This window comes from Ranitomeya imitator, chromosome 2, assembly GCF_032444005.1.
Source record: "Ranitomeya imitator isolate aRanImi1 chromosome 2, aRanImi1.pri, whole genome shotgun sequence".
NCBI classification, from domain to species: domain Eukaryota; kingdom Metazoa; phylum Chordata; class Amphibia; order Anura; family Dendrobatidae; genus Ranitomeya; species Ranitomeya imitator.
The window spans coordinates 96723281-96739862 of NC_091283.1; positions in this window are offsets into that span (position 1 = coordinate 96723281).

Consider the following 16582-nt stretch of genomic DNA (forward strand, 5'->3'; position numbering starts at 1 on the left):
TGCAAAGCAAAAAGTAAATCTCTTTCCTGTCTCTGCACTCTGCATCGGTGGCCCGAGCCTGCTACCCAACCTTCTTTCTCTAGCTACTTGCTCCTTTGCTGACACTAACAGATTCTCTGGGTACCCCCTCTTTCTGAATCTCTGTAACATCTCCTCCGATTGGCGCTCAAACCCCTCATCAGTATTATTGACTCGACTTACCCTCAGAAACTGGCTATGGGGCAACGACTGTTTTGTGTGCATAGGGTGGAAACTCTCAAACCGCATCATCGTATTCGCTGCTACGGATTTACGATATAGAGATGTGCAGATTTTACCATTCTCAATCTCCACTAACACATCTAAGAATTCTAACCGACGTCCTCCAAACACTGACGTGAAGAACATATTCATACTATTATTCCTATTCAAATGTGATACAAAGTCATTAAAGGCTTCCTCTGTGCTATCCCAGACCAGTACTACATCGTCGATATACCTTTGATAGAATTTGATATGCTGTAAAAAAAATTACTATTCGCATAAGCATATTTTTCCTCAAAGAGGCCCAAAAATAAATTAGCGAAAGTGCAAGCTACCGGAGTCCCCATCGCAGTCCCCACCTCTTGTACATACCAATCATCCAGGAACATGAACGCATTATGCGTCAGAATGAAATCCAGACCTACACATATAAAATCAATGAATTTTCGACTTCTATCCGTGGTGCACAAAATCTGCTCGATGGCCTCCACACCAATCCTCTGTGGAATCCTCGTGTATAAGCTTTCCACATCTATCGAGGCTAAAGAATAGCCTTCATGCCATTCAAAATTCTGAATGCTAGTGAGGAAAGAATTTGTGTCCTTCAAATAGGCAGGGATGTCCTTCAACATAGGGCGCAATAACCAATCAATGTACTGGGACAGGGGCTCAGTGAGCGACACTATCCCAGACACGATCGGTCGCCCAGGAGGACACCGAACAGACTTGTGCACCTTCGGAATATGATATCAGTGGGGTCTGGTGGGCAACTCCGGCAGCAATCTCTCTGCTTTTCTCTGCGTGATTACGCCCAATTCTACATACTTCCTTAAATAGGACCTCAATTCAGATTTGTATTTTTGCAATTGACTATTCGATAACCATCTGTATACCATGCTATCAGACAATTGCCTTTTTGCTTCAGCAATGTAGTAAGGTCTGGGAAGCAACACCGTCTTACCCCCCTTATCGGCGGCCCGTGCCACCGTATCTTCCCATGCCCGTATCTCTCGTAGGGCCATGGCCTCTTCCCTAGTCAAATTATTGGGGGGTTTTGGGTATATGAGCGCCTCAACATCTTTAATAACTTGCGCTTCAAATAGATCTACTAAATTGCCTGGGGAGACCATAGGCATAAATCTGGAAGGGACTCCTCCTTGAAAAGGAGCCACTCTCTCTCCATCCTGCTGAGCCCAGCTATCAAAATTTTCATTCATGCCCAGAAGCAATCTAGCATCCTCTCCCACATCAGCTAGAGCCCCCGTTCCTGCCATGAACCCCAATGGTCCAATAGACACTGGTGTTTCTCCTTCTGGGACATTACTGGCAACAGATTTATTATTAAACGCTTTAAAAAGATGGATCTTCCTAGTAGACTTGAAAAGGTCAATTTTGAAATCGGTCAAGTTGAATTCCTGCGAAATACAAAACCCCAAACCCTTAGCCAATAAAGACAAATGAATCGAAGTTAGCACATGGTCAGTTAAGTTAATCACTGTTTCCTCAACCGGAACATCTAGTATCTGCGTGTCCACGCAACGTGTTTCCGTTTGTACTGTTTGCCTGTGCCAGCTCTTCCTTCTACTCCTCCAGGTCTTTCTCCTAAAGGGGTCGACACCTCAGGGGTTTCCGTCTCTGTTGCTGGTAATAACTCGAGCGAGCTAGCCGAGGTAACCGCCCCGTCACTCATGCTTGATTCAGACTCGGTAGTCAGATACTCTCTCTTACGGTGTTTACTCTTACTCCCGTTTTTCTTTCCCCAATTACCCGTATTTTTACTTCCAATTCCTCCTTCTCTGCTGTTATTCCACGAGAAGATACGTCCTGTGTCAAAATCATTTTTATCACGGACAAACTTGTCCCTTTTCCTTTGCTTAACTTTGGCTTGGATCGGTGTAAGTTTACTATCCAGCTTTTTATTGAAAGCAGTCCACTGACTCTCGGACAATCTCGCTTTAAGTTCCGTTTGCGTTTTGATTAAATCTTAATTTAACAACTCATAGCTCTGTATGTTCGTTTTTAACACCAAATACAATAATTCTTGCGAACATCTCAGCGTGATATTCTCCCACTCCTTCCGGAAGGCCATATCAGGGGTGGATTAAGGGTAGCCAGGGCCCCGGGCTGTTCAGACACTGTGGGCCCCCCGGTCATGTGACGGGGGTCATGTGACGGGGGTCATGTGACATACCCGAACCAGATTATTCCAGAAAAATGGCCGGGCCCTACTCTACTGTAACCTATTAAATATTTGTTAAAATCTGCAATACAATTTAGGTATATTTGACCAATAATATCACATACAAGGAACAAATACCACCGCACCATGACCAGACCACATATTACCACTTGGTGACCAAATAGCACATACAAGGGACAAATACCACAACACCATTTCCAGACCACATATTACCACCACATAGTGACTGAATACTACAATACTGATCAGTAATAAAAAAAAAACCACAATACTATCACCTTCAGTGCCAGTATTCACATGAGATCTGTACTTAGTATGCAGTGTCTGTGTAGAGGTAATACAGAGATCGCTGGTGGTATTATACACAGGAGCTCTGTATATAATGTATAGGTAATACAGTGATAACTGGTGACATTGTACACAGGACCGCTGTATATAGTATACAGTGTATAGTGTCAGTGTATAGGTAACACTGACTCTCCAGTGACGTCTCTAGGTGAAGTCCTTCATCTTTCATCCAGCACAGACCGCCATCATTTCTTCCAGCCAGGGCTCGTTTCTGCAGGAAATAACACAGTTATCTCGAGCTCCGCTTGCAGAATACATTACTTAATTTTTCACAACTTCTACATTACAACACGAAGAAAAAAAGGCGATATAGTGTCACTCTGCACAGTAACAGGACCGCCCCCCCATTTAAAACAGTGTCCTCAAAAAATAAAATAAATACATCACTGCAGTAATAATATCCCTTAATTAGCCCCTACGTAAATAATATTCCCCATCCTGGCCCCGTGTATCTCATTCCTAGCTCCTGCAATATGTGCGCGCATCCTGCCCTCTTGAGTATCCATTCTACCCCATATGATTTCCCCATCCTGCCCCATGACAGTGTGTTCAACAATCTGCCCCAGTGTGGCCAGCATATTATCCCCAGAGTGGCCAGCATATTACCCCCAGTGTGTCCAGCATATTACCTCCACACAGTGTATCCAGCAATCTGCCCCAGTATGTCCAGCATTGCCCCCAGTGTGTCCTGTCCAGCAATATGCCCCAGTATGTCCAATTGTCCAGCATTGCCCAGTTTGTCCAGCAATCTGCCCCAGTGTGTCCAGCAATCATCTGCCCCAGACTGTGTCCTCCAGCATTGCCCCAGTCAGTGTCTCCAGCAATCATCTGCCCCAGACTGTGTCCTCCAGCATTGCCCCAGTGTCTCCTGCATTGCAGTGTGTCCAGCAATCATCTGCCCCAGTCCCCAGACTGTGTCCTCCAGCATTGCCCCAGTGTCTCCTGCATTGCCCCCCAGTGTCTCCTGCATTGCCCCAGTGTGTCCAGCAAATGCAAACTGTGTCCTCCAGCATTGCCCCCCAGTGTCTCCTGCATTGCCCCCCCAGTGTCTCCTGCATTGCCCCCCAGTGTCTACTGCATTCCCCCCCAGTGTCTCCTGCATTCCCCCCTCAGTGTCTCCTGCATTGCCCCCCAGTGTCTCCTGCATTGCCCCAGTGTGTCCAGCAAATGCAAACTGTGTCCTCCAGCATTGCCCCCCCAGTGTCTCCTGCATTGCCCCCCCGCATTGCCCCCCAGTGTCTCCTGCATTCCCCCCAGTGTCTCCTGCATTCCCCCCCAGTGTCTACTGCATTGCCCCAGTGTGTCCAGCAAATGCAAACTGTGTCCTCCAGCATTGCCCCCCCCAGTGTCTCCTGCATTGCCCCCCCAGTGTCTCCTGCATTGCCCCAGTGTGTCCAGCAAATGCAAACTGTGTCCTCCAGCATTGCCCCCCCCCCCCGTGTCTCCTGCATTGCCCCCCCAGTGTCTCCTGCATTGCCCCAGGGTGTCCAGCAAATGCAAACTGTGTCCTCCAGCATTGCCCCCCAAGTGTCTCCTGCATTGCCCCCCAGTGTCTCCTACATTGCCCCCCGCATTGCCCCCCCAGTGTCTCCTGCATTCCCTCCCCAGTGTCTCCTGCATTCCCCCCCAGTGTCTCCTGCATTCCCCCCCAGTGTCTCCTGCATTGCCCCCCAGTGTCTCCTGCATTGCCCCCCCAGTGTCTCCTGCATTGCCCCCCCAGTGTGTCCAGCAAATGCAAACTGTGTCCTCCAGCATTGCCCCCCCAGTGTCTCCTGCATTGCCCCCCGCATTGCCCCCCCAGTGTCTCCTGCATTCCCCCCCAGTGTCTCCTGCATTGCCCCAGTGTGTCCAGCAAATGCAAACTGTGTCCTCCAGCATTGCCCCCCCAGTGTCTCCTGCATTGCCCCTCCAGTGTCTCCTGCATTGCCCCAGTGTGTCCAGCAAATGCAAACTGTGTCCTCCAGCATTGCCCCATGCATTGCCCCCCCAGTGTCTCCTGCATTGCCCCCGCATTCCCCCCCAGTGTCTCCTGCATTCCCCCCCCAGTGTCTGCTGCATTGCCCCCCCCAGTGTTTCCTGCATTGCCCCCCGCATTGCCCCCCCAGTGTCTCCTGCATTCCCCCCCAGTGTCTCCTGCATTCCCCCCCAGTATCTCCTGCATCCCCCCCAGTGTCTCCTTCATTGCCCCCCAGTGTCTCCTGCATTGCCCCCCCCCCAGTGTCTCCTGCATTGCCCCAGTGTGTCCAGCAAATGCAAACTGTGTCCTCCAGCATTGCCCCCCCAGTGTCTCCTGCATTGCCCCCCAGTGTCTCCTGCATTGCCCCCAGTGTGTACAGCAAATGCAATCTGCCCCCCATCCCCAGTGTCTGACTCCTCCGCTCCGCCTCCACCGTTAGGTTATAAAAAAAAAATCTCCAGTCCTCACCTTATCAGCGATCCAGGCGGTGAGTTCCCTCCAGCAGCGCGCACTCGCCAGCGACTGACAATGACATCAGACGCCGGCGACGTGTGCGCTGCAGCCGACGGCTGTTGTTAACTATTGCCGTGTGGGCGCGCCCGCACGGCAATAGGAAACCGCCGCAGGCAGCGCCGCTAGGGGCCCGGTGAGCAGATGAGACGGGGCCCGATGCGGGCCCCCTCTCTCTGCCCACCGGGTCCGGGGGGGGCTACCGGCACGGCATGGCAGTGACGGCACGGCAGGGGCACGGCACATAAATCAGGATGGAGGTTATAACGCGTCGCCACTGCGGCACTGTCTGACAGAGGCGGGCGGGCGGCTGGTGACTCACGGGGTGCCACTGTCACTGTGTCACTGACTCTCTGGACTCTGCACAGTGCGAGTTGCCCTGATGATGGCGGCGGCCGGCGGGCAATCTGTGCGGTAGCCCAGGGCCCCCCCACACCACTGGGCCCTGGGCTACCGCCCAGATTGACCCTCTTATAATCCGCCGCTGGGCCATATCATCATTATGCTGTGATATCTGTTTCCAGACCCTCAGTCTGCGCGGGACTCTCCCATTATCGCAATATGACTGAAGGGATTTGTTCGTCCAAAATAATTTGATTTCTTTCTCAGCCAAATTCGTCATTCTATACTCCAAAGCTTTAGTGCTAAGTGAGTGTATCCCCTCCACCTGCTCACACTCTCGAAAGTAGCTATCAACGTCATCCCGGCCTGCTTGTAATCCCAATCTGGGTTGAACGGCTGTCAAATCCATCTGCTCCATCTGGTAATCAAGTCTCAGGACCTCTTCACACCCGTCGGTTTGTACTCAGATGTGCTCAGCCCCCAAAAAGTATAAAACATAAAGTCCTCCAACAAAAGTTACAAGCAAGGCGGCACAGTCTCTAGTACAGAGGTCGTGACCAGACTGCTACCTCATACTAGGTGCTTGGCAGTGGTTAAAACAGCCATAACATTTCTGACCTCGGGTGCTCCTCAAAAAAGGAAAAGCAGCTGTATAGTCCAAATATAAGAAAAAGATGAGGGCACTCACCGGTCTTCATGAAATGCAAAACTTTATTGGCAACACATCCAGATAAAACTCATGGCCGGGGACGACGGAGCCGAAGCTCGTGTGAGCAGGGGAGAGCAAAGACGACGGCCGTTTCGCGCTGTGCTTGCACTTCTATGGGTCAGTTAGTGCAAGGGCAAGACAGCGGAAATATAGTGCCGGCCATGATCTCTCGATTTTTCTCTGACCAAGGGGTTAATTTAGGTAGTTCTGGGCACATGTAGCGAGTTGCCGTCTGTGAAGTAAATGGTACATATTGCTCTTGTATTTATGCGTACATTATACTGAGTTTATTAATTTGTTTCTGTGTTTCAGCCTATATTCGTGAATTGTTATAAATGCATATTGCGTTAAGATATTTTAGATTGTGCTTTTTATAATGAGTGTATTTTAGTTTTGTGGGAGGGATTTGGTGGTGGAGGGACGTGTCGTGGCCGGCACTATATTTCCGCTGTCTTGCCCTTGCACTAACTGACCCGTAGAAGCGCAAGCACAGCGCGAAATGGCCGTCGTCTTTGCTCTCCCCTGCTCACACGAGCTTCGGCTCCAACGTCCCCGGCCATGAGTTTTATCTGGATGTGTTGCCAATAAAGTTTTGCATTTCATGAAGACCGGTGAGTGCCCTCATCTTTTTCTTATATTTGGACTATACATCTGCATTTCCTTTTTTGAGGAGCACCCGAGGTCAGAAATGTTATGGCTGTTTTAACCACTGCCAAGCACCTAGCATGAAGTAGCAGTCTGGTCACGACCTCTGTACTAGAGACTGTGCCGCCCTGCTTGTAACTTTTGTTGGAGGTAAAAAATATATCTATTGCAGAGTCCATAAAAGTTAGTACTGTCAAAATATAGAAGTAAATAACCTGTGCAGCAAATGCCATAAACAGAAATACAAATTAAAATTGCTGTTTTTTAATAACTGGACAGTTTAATGAAAAAACAATAAAAAGGATCAAAACATTGTGTGGTATCAGAAAATATACCAGTGCTCCATGCAAATAGCAGGTCCTAAGGAGAGTTTAATTGCCAGAAAAAAAATAAAAAAGTTACTAAAAATATTAACATGTCACAAAAGTGCAGCACTCTGTACAGTACTTTTGTGACATGTGGATTGATGACAGATGGGAATTCATGAACCACAAGGACAAACTGGCGAAACATCCAAACACAATATTTTGGGGGCAAAGCAAGGTACAAGGGCGAAATGTATCTGGGGGAGAACTGCTGGAGACGAACTGCTGGGGACGAAACATCCAAATCCCCTTTAAAGGGAACCTGTCAGCAGATTTTGGTGCTTTAAGATGCGGCCACTACCTTTCAGGGCTTATCTACAACATTCTTCATTCTATAATGCTGTAGATAAGCCCCTGGGCCGACATGAAAGTGAAGAAAAATAAGCTTTATTATACTCACCCGGGGGCAATCTGGTCCGATGGGTGTCGTGGGTCCGGCACCTCACCCCATCTTCTTGCGACGATGCCTTCCTGCTTCTTCATCGCTCCTCAGCATCGGCGCTCCTGCGCAGGCATACTTCTCTGCCCTGTTGAGGGCAGACTACAGTACTGCAGTGCGCAGGTGCTAGGCCTCTCTGACGTTTTCCTGCGCCTGCACACTGCAGTACTTTACTCAGAAAAAATACATACCATGAGATATGGCCATCCCAAAACCCTGTCTTACGGTTAGGTTTTTCTGGGGCGTCTGTCACTGTGTCCTGCATATTATAGTGCTGGGCAGCCCGCCTGTTAATACAAGGGGCGTCATTAATAGGTTGCATACCAGACACTGGTATCAGTGTGACGGGCGTCCTATGTGAGTTATATCAATGTGCATTTTTTCTACTAGGCAGCCAACCCCTGCAATGCTTGGTTGGTGTGGGGGTGGCTGTTTTTATCAAGCAGTTTGCACCAGTGCCGCCCCTAGCCTTTATCAGTGGAGGCCTGCTGCATCCTGCTAAGTGTGCATTTGTCATCAGAGAGAGTTTTGGGAAGGCCATATCTCATGGTATGTATTTTTTTTGAGTTTTTTCTATGTGAGCAGTACTTTACTCTGCCCTCAACAGGGCAGAGAAGTACACCTGCGCAGGAGTGCGATGCCGGTGAGCGATGAAGAAGCAGGAGAGCGACGTTGCAAGAAGATGAGAGGCACCGGACCCGGACCAACGACACCCATCGGACTGCACCACCCCTCCGGGTGATTATAATGTTACTTATTTTTCTTCACTTGCTGTTCGGACCTGGGGCTTATTTACAGCATTATGGAATGCTGTAGATAAGCCCTGAAAGGCAGTGGCCGCATTTTATAGTGGCAAAATCTGCTGACAGGCTCCCTTTAAAGCTACTATGACTATTAAAAAGCAAACCCTCAAACAGCTATATCGATGAAAAAATAAAACAGTTGTAGCGCTTGATAAAAGGGAAGGAAAAAAATCTCAGGCTCAAAAAAATTATTGTTATGTCAAATATTCAAAATTGAAAAAAAAGTAAGAAATAATTACTAAAATGGATAAGAAAATTATATTGATGCAAGTGTCTTATTAAGTCTCATTGTAAACAGTGTCTGAACAAACGCTTAGTTTTTTTTGCTCTGATGGCAGTTGGACCAGTGAGTATGGTACCATAGACTTTAGGGCATTAGTTCACTCATCAAAAAATATGTTCAAGTTGACAGTTGAGTGAGTGTGAACAGGTGAGCAAGAGCTTATACAGATAAAATCCAGACATAGACAATGCTTGCCGCTTCTCTGGTGAATCCCAGAGTAAATCCCTAATGCAAACTTTTTGTTTCACTACCCATTCCTTAAAGGTACCGTCACACATAACGATATCGTTAACGATATCGTTGCTTTTTGTGACGTAGCAACGATATCGTTAACAAAATCGTTATGCGTGACAGCGACCAACGATCAGGCCCCTGCTGGGAGATCGTTGGTCGCTGGAGAATGATCAGAACTTTATTTTGGTCGCTGATCTCCCGCTGACATCGCTGAATCGGCATGTGTGACGCCGATTCAGCGATGTCTTCACTGGTAACCAGGGTAAACATCGGGTTACTAAGCGCAGGGCCGCGCTTAGTAACCCAATGTTTACCCTGGTTACCATTGTAAAAGTAAAAAAAAAAACACTAAATACTTACATTCCTGTCACGTCCTTCAGGGTCAGCTTCCCTGCGTCCCCCAGTGTCAGCGCCGGCCGGCCTTAAAGCAGAGCACAGCGGTGATGTCACCGCTCTGCTTTCCGGCCAGCGCTTACACAGTGCAGGGAAGCTGACGCTGGGGGACGCGACAGGAATGTAAGTATGTAGTGTTTTTTTTTTACTTTTACAATGGTAACCAGGGTAAACATCGAGATACTAAGCGCGGCCCTGTGCTTAGTAACCCGATGTTTACCCTGGTTACCCGGGGACTTCGGCATCATTGGTCGCTGGAGAGCTGTCTGTGTGACAGCTCTCCAGCGACCACACAACAACTTACCAACGATCACGGCCAAGTCGTATCGCTGGTCGTGATCGTTGGTAAATCGTTAAGTGTAACGGTACCTTTAGGCCAGGTGTTGGCAAAATGACGACAGATTGTCACGACACCGGGTCTTATTTATAAATACACTTCCATCCATGTACACGACTCAGATACTGTCCTGCACGAGAGATCAGCAGAATATTGATTGCCTATACTTTAATAATCAACCAGTAAATGTTCAGTGGTTAAACAGAGATGACACTAATTAGACAGTGGGGGAAATCTCATTTACAATATTCCAGAGTCTGATTTTCTTATACTGTTTCATTTCTTGTTTTTCCAAAAATCTGTAAGAATAATTAAATAGATTGAATAGCTCTGTTTAATTTCTAAAAGTCTTGGCTGTCTAGAAAATGTCAAACTTGGTTGTATTCTTTCTTTCTTTCTTTCTTTTTTTTTCTAAATAATAAACATATTTCCAGGTTACCGATTAGTAAGAGCTGTTATTTTACATTTTGTGAAAATGACTTAACAGAAAACTACAGCCCAGGAAATGGCTAAAGTAGTAGCGAATAATTTCCCATGCAACAGGCAACTAAAGTTTGAAAAAAGGCAATGACCACCAATCCAAAATAATAGTAAGAAAAGCAGGATGAGATTATTAGATAAGAATTAAAAATTACAAAAACTTTATTAGATAAGTCTTTAAAAATTGGCCCTATATTGGCAGCAAGACGAACAAACATACAATGAAAAAAAAATCACATGATAGACTCAACTAAACTGCTACCTGAACAAAAATTTGGAACTCCAATAGAGACCAAAAAGGCAAGAACCTCACTAATGGGTTAATAGTATTTTTTTATGGTACAGCTACCTCAAATCGTTAGAAGAATCCAGAGTCCAGTGTGAAAAAATCTCACCTGTCCTTAAAGCCTTTGTTAACCCGAACTCTGGTAATAATCAATGTTACATAAATCTAACTAAGGACCTGGAGAGACTGGAAAATAGGACTAGGAATGGAAAGTTCAATCTTCCCAGATCCAAAATAGAAATGTTAAAAGTTTTGGAGAAAGATCTCAACATTTTAATTGAGCCCTCCGACAAAGGGGGAAACAATGTCATTTTGGAACACAAGGACTACATAAATATGTGTCAGACTATTTTGAATGATCAAAAAGTCTATGAGAAGTTGTCTTCCAATCCCACACCCAGCTTTGTTAAACAACTAAAAGAAGATTTGGATGGGGGATTTGAATCTTCTCTAATTGATAAAAATGAATACGATTTTCTCTTTCCACAATACCCAGTTACAGTGACTTTTTATTGTCTTTCCAAAATCCACAAAGGTTTAACACCTTTAAAGGTAAGACCAATAGTCTCAGGGATCAACAGCATCTGTCACCATGTAGGAGCATATCTGGATGAGGTACTAAAATCCCATGTGACATCTTTAAATTCATATACAGGAGACTTGACAGATCTCTTGAGGAAACTAGATGACCTGATTGTGGAACCAAATTCACTGTTGTGTAGCATTGATGCTGAGGCCCTCTACTTGTCCATTGACCATCAGAATGGCCTGAGGGAAGAGGAATACTTCATCAGGAGTAGGGGTTAACAATTCATCAAACATAACAAATTCATGCTAGATTTGCTTAAATTTTGATTATCAAATAATTTTATTCTGTTTAATGGCTCAATCTACCACAAGCTTAGTGGCACAGCCCTGGGTAATTCTTGTGGGCCAACTTATGCTAATTTGCTCCTAGGCTGGAGGGAAGAGACCATTATCTTCAGTAACTCCTATTTGGAAGAGCAGACCAAAATAACATTATGGTCTCGGTATATCAATGATGTGCTGTTGATATGGAATGGGAATGCTGTAGAACTGACTAACTTTGTGACCAAACTAAATGATAATGACCTAGGTCTTTCATTTGCATCTGAATTTCATGAGCAAGAGTTACCTTTCCTGGATGTCCTCATTCAAAAAATGCCTGACGGTCATTTAAATACAAAAACATACAGGAAACTGACCTCTACTAATGCCCTTCTTCAATGGGACAGCCACCACCCTGGCCCTTGAAGAAGGGCATCCATAAGGGACAATATCTAAGAGTACGATGCAACTGCTCCTCCGAGAGTGACTATCAGACTCAAGCTGATGACATATGAACCCATTTCTTAGATAGGGGCTATCCAGACAGTATTTTAAGGAAAGCTTATAAAGAGGTTTAAAAAGCCAGCAGAAACAAACTGCTGGTACCAACTCCTAAAAAGATGAAATTCCAAAATGTCAATTCATCACAACCTACAACAATGGTGAACACCAAATTCGGAAAAAATTCTCAAAAACATTGGCCCATTTTTTATATGGACGAGAACATTGAAGAATTGGTGGATCCAAATCCAAGAATCACTTTTCAAAAAGGGAAATCAATAGGGGATAGACTAGAACACAGCCACTACACCAAACAGAGAAAAGAAACTTGGTTAGCTAACCATCTCAAAGGATGTTACAAATGTAGTGGCTGTGCAGCATGCCCTGCTATACAAACAGGAGCAAATTTCAGCAGCAATATCGCCGGAAAGAAGTATCAAATATACCATTTCATCAACTGTCGAACAAAAGGTGTGATTTACAGAGCAGTTTGCCCATGTGGCCTAGAATATATAGGCAATTCGATATGCAAATTCAGAAGACGAGTAGGAGAACACTTGAGAGACATCACTTTGAAAAGAGAGACCCCCCCTGGCTAGACACATGAATGCAAAACATGATGGATAAAACTGTGATCTTAAATTCATGGAGATTGACAGGATCAATGAATCCAAAAATGGGGGTAACTGGGACCAGGCCCTATTGCAGTGCGAGACAAAATGGATCTATCATCTCAAAACACAGGCACCTTTAGGACTTAATTAGACCCTCCCTTACAGTTGTTTCCTGTAAAGTAATAGAGCTATTATAGGGTTAGCCACTGATGAGTGGTGGTGCCAAGTCTTCCATTTTACAGGGGGCCACCCCCATAGATAGGCAGTGCTTGTCATTGGCACTAAACTAGATGGTCCCACAACACTTCATAATCCCGTTTCTTTTTTTTCTATTCCTTTATTCTCTCACTTAGGGTCACCTAGGGATATAGTAGGATGAGCCATCGAGGAGTAGGGCTCCATCTCTCATTTTTCTATCAGTGCTAACCTCCACTGACAGGTAGCTGACAGAATAGGATAATTAGTATAGGGAATAACTAGAAAAGGAATCTAACACGCCTCTGTCCCTCCTACTGCTCTTTTCCATATATTGTGTGTTGAAATTATTTACAAATATTAAGACTTACACTCCTTTTCCCACCACTTCTCTAATGTGTCCAATAACTTGTTTTCCCTGTTCCTAAGTGGAGTCCCACAAGCCAATAATCTAAATAATTGGAAGGTAAACTAAACAATACATGACGTTATGCGGTCCAGCACTGCACTCCAAGGAGACTATGAACGGAAGTCACATGACTACATACACTCGCCGATACCAGAAACGACACATGCAGTACACAGATGCGTTCCACAGCAATGCGCATATGAAATGACATGTGTATGCCTGCTACACGAGGATTATTTGGCGGTCTATTTAATCTGGACATTCCTGAAAGCACGGTATGCCGGTCCATCCCATAGATGCGTAATCTGTCTTAAATAGTATCAGACCTATTGTATTGTACCTTATCTTCCTTCCCCTGATGAGTCTGAGAAACAAAACATGTAGGGAAGAAAAATGTTTAGGGTCATGGTAACAAGGGACCAGTATGATTCTCCTCGTGGGGTACTGTATGGACAAAAATAAGTCCCTCCCCCTGGGATGTCTCTAATCATGGTCAATTAAAGATGGTCCCTTAAAGTCCGGATAAACAAACGAAAGCGAGGTGAGATCTTTCCGATTCATGTAAATTTGATTTTTTAACAGAGTTCAGGTTAACAAAGGAAAGAGAGGTGAAATTTTTTCACACTGGACTCTGGATTCTTCTAACGATTTGAGCTAGCTGTACCATAAAAAATACTAATATCCCATTAATGAGGTTCTTGCCTTTTTGGTCTCTATTGGAGTCCAAAATTGTTGTTCAGGTCAGCAGTTTAATTGAGTGTCTATCATGTGATTTTTTTCATTGTATGTTTGTTCGTCTTAAGAATGAAGCAATACCAGCAAGCAAAAAAGAAAAGGGCACACAGCAACAAGTGACAGCAAAAAGTACAGCCAAGAAGCAACGAAGAGTGGTGGTGGTGGGAGACTCACTACTGAGAGGCACAGAAGCAGCCATCTGCAGACCGGACATAACTGCAAGAGAAGTATGCTGCCTTCCAGGTGCGATGATCAAGGATGTGACCGATAGGATACCAAAGCTCTTCAGCTCCAAGGACGTCCACCCATTTCTTCTGATACATGTTGGCACCAATGACACGGCAAGGAAGGACCTACCGACAATCTGCAAGGACTTTGAAGAGTTGGGGAAGAAAGTAAAGGAACTGGATGCACAGGTAGTTTTTTCTTCTATCCTTCCAGTAGACGGGCATGGCACCAGGAGATGGAACAGGATCCTTGATGCAAACAACTGGCTAAGACGATGGTGCAGACAACAAGGATTCGGATTCCTGGACCACGGTGTGAATTACTGGTATGATGGACTCCTCGCAAGAGACGGACTACACCTCAACAAACCTGGGAAACACACATTCGCCAGAAGACTCGCTACACTCATCAGGAGGGCGTTAAACTAGAAGAAGAGGGGACGGGAAGAAAAACATTAGACTCGAACAAAGACGACCCAGGAAAACATACTCAGAAGGGAGGTAAGAACATTTCTAAAACAATCCACAGTGAGGAGATTGGAACAAAACAAAATCCTCTAAACTGCATGCTCGCAAACGCCAGAAGCCTGACAAACAAGATGGAAGAACTAGAAGCAGAAATATCTACAGGTAACTTTGACATAGTGGGAATAACCGAGACATGGTTAGATGAAAGCTATGACTGGGCAGTTAACTTACAGGGTTACAGTCTGTTTAGAAAGGATCGTAAAAATCGGAGAGGAGGAGGGGTTTGTCTCTATGTAAAGTCTTGTCTAAAGTCCACTTTAAGGGAGGATATTAGCGAAGGGAATGAGGATGTCGAGTCCATATGGGTTGAAATTCATGGAGGGAAAAATGGTAACAAAATTCTCATTGGGGTCTGTTACAAACCCCCAAATATAACAGAAAGCATGGAAAGTCTACTTCTAAAGCAGATAGATGAAGCTGCAACCCATAATGAGGTCCTGGTTATGGGGGACTTTAACTACCCGGATATTAACTGGGAAACAGAAACCTGTGAAACCCATAAAGGCAACAGGTTTCTGCTAATAACCAAGAAAAATTATCTTTCACAATTGGTGCAGAATCCAACCAGAGGAGCAGCACTTTTAGACCTAATACTATCTAATAGACCTGACAGAATAACAAATCTGCAGGTGGTTGGGCATTTAGGAAATAGCGACCACAATATTGTGCAGTTTCACCTGTCTTTCACTAGGGGGACTTCTCAGGGAGTCACAAAAACATTGAACTTTAGGAAGGCAAAGTTTGAACAGCTTAGAGATGCCCTTAATCTGGTAGACTGGGACAATATCCTCAGAAATGAGAATACAGATAATAAATGGGAAATGTTTAAGAACATCCTAAATAGGCAGTGTAAGCGGTTTATACCTTGTGGGAATAAAAGGACTAGAAATAGGAAAAACCCAATGTGGCTAAACAAAGAAGTAAGACAGGCAATTAACAGTAAAAAGAAAGCATTTGCACTACTAAAGCAGGATGGCACCATTGAAGCTCTAAAAAACTATAGGGAGAAAAATACTTTATCTAAAAAACTAATTAAAGCTGCCAAAAAGGAAACAGAGAAGCACATTGCTAAGGAGAGTAAAACTAATCCCAAACTGTTCTTCAACTATATCAATAGTAAAAGAATAAAAACTGAAAATGTAGGCCCCTTAAAAAATAGTGAGGAAAGAATGGTTGTAGATGACGAGGAAAAAGCTAACATATTAAACACCTTCTTCTCCACGGTATTCACGGTGGAAAATGAAATGCTAGGTGAAATCCCAAGAAACAATGAAAACCCGATATTAAGGGTCACCAATCTAACCCAAGAAGAGGTGCGAAACCGGCTAAATAAGATTAAAATAGATAAATCTCCGGGTCCGGATGGCATACACCCACGAGTACTAAGAGAACTAAGTAATGTAATAGATAAACCATTATTTCTTATTTTTAGTGACTCTATAGCGACAGGGTCTGTTCCGCAGGACTGGCGCATAGCAAATGTGGTGCCAATATTCAAAAAGGGCTCTAAAAGTGAACCTGGAAATTATAGGCCAGTAAGTCTAACCTCTATTGTTGGTAAAATATTTGAAGGGTTTCTGAGGGATGTTATTCTGGATTATCTCAATGAGAATAACTGTTTAACTCCATATCAGCATGGGTTTATGAGAAATCGCTCCTGTCAAACCAATCTAATCAGTTTTTATGAAGAGGTAAGCTATAGGCTGGACCACGGTGAGTCATTGGACGTGGTATATCTCGATTTTTCCAAAGCGTTTGATACCGTGCCGCACAAGAGGTTGGTACATAAAATGAGAATGCTTGGTCTGGGGGAAATTGTGTGTAAATGGGTTAGTAACTGGCTTAGTGATAGAAAGCAGAGGGTGGTTATAAATGGTATAGTCTCTAACTGGGTCGCTGTGACCAGTGGGGTACCGCAGGGGTCAGTATTGGGACCTGTTCTCTTCAACA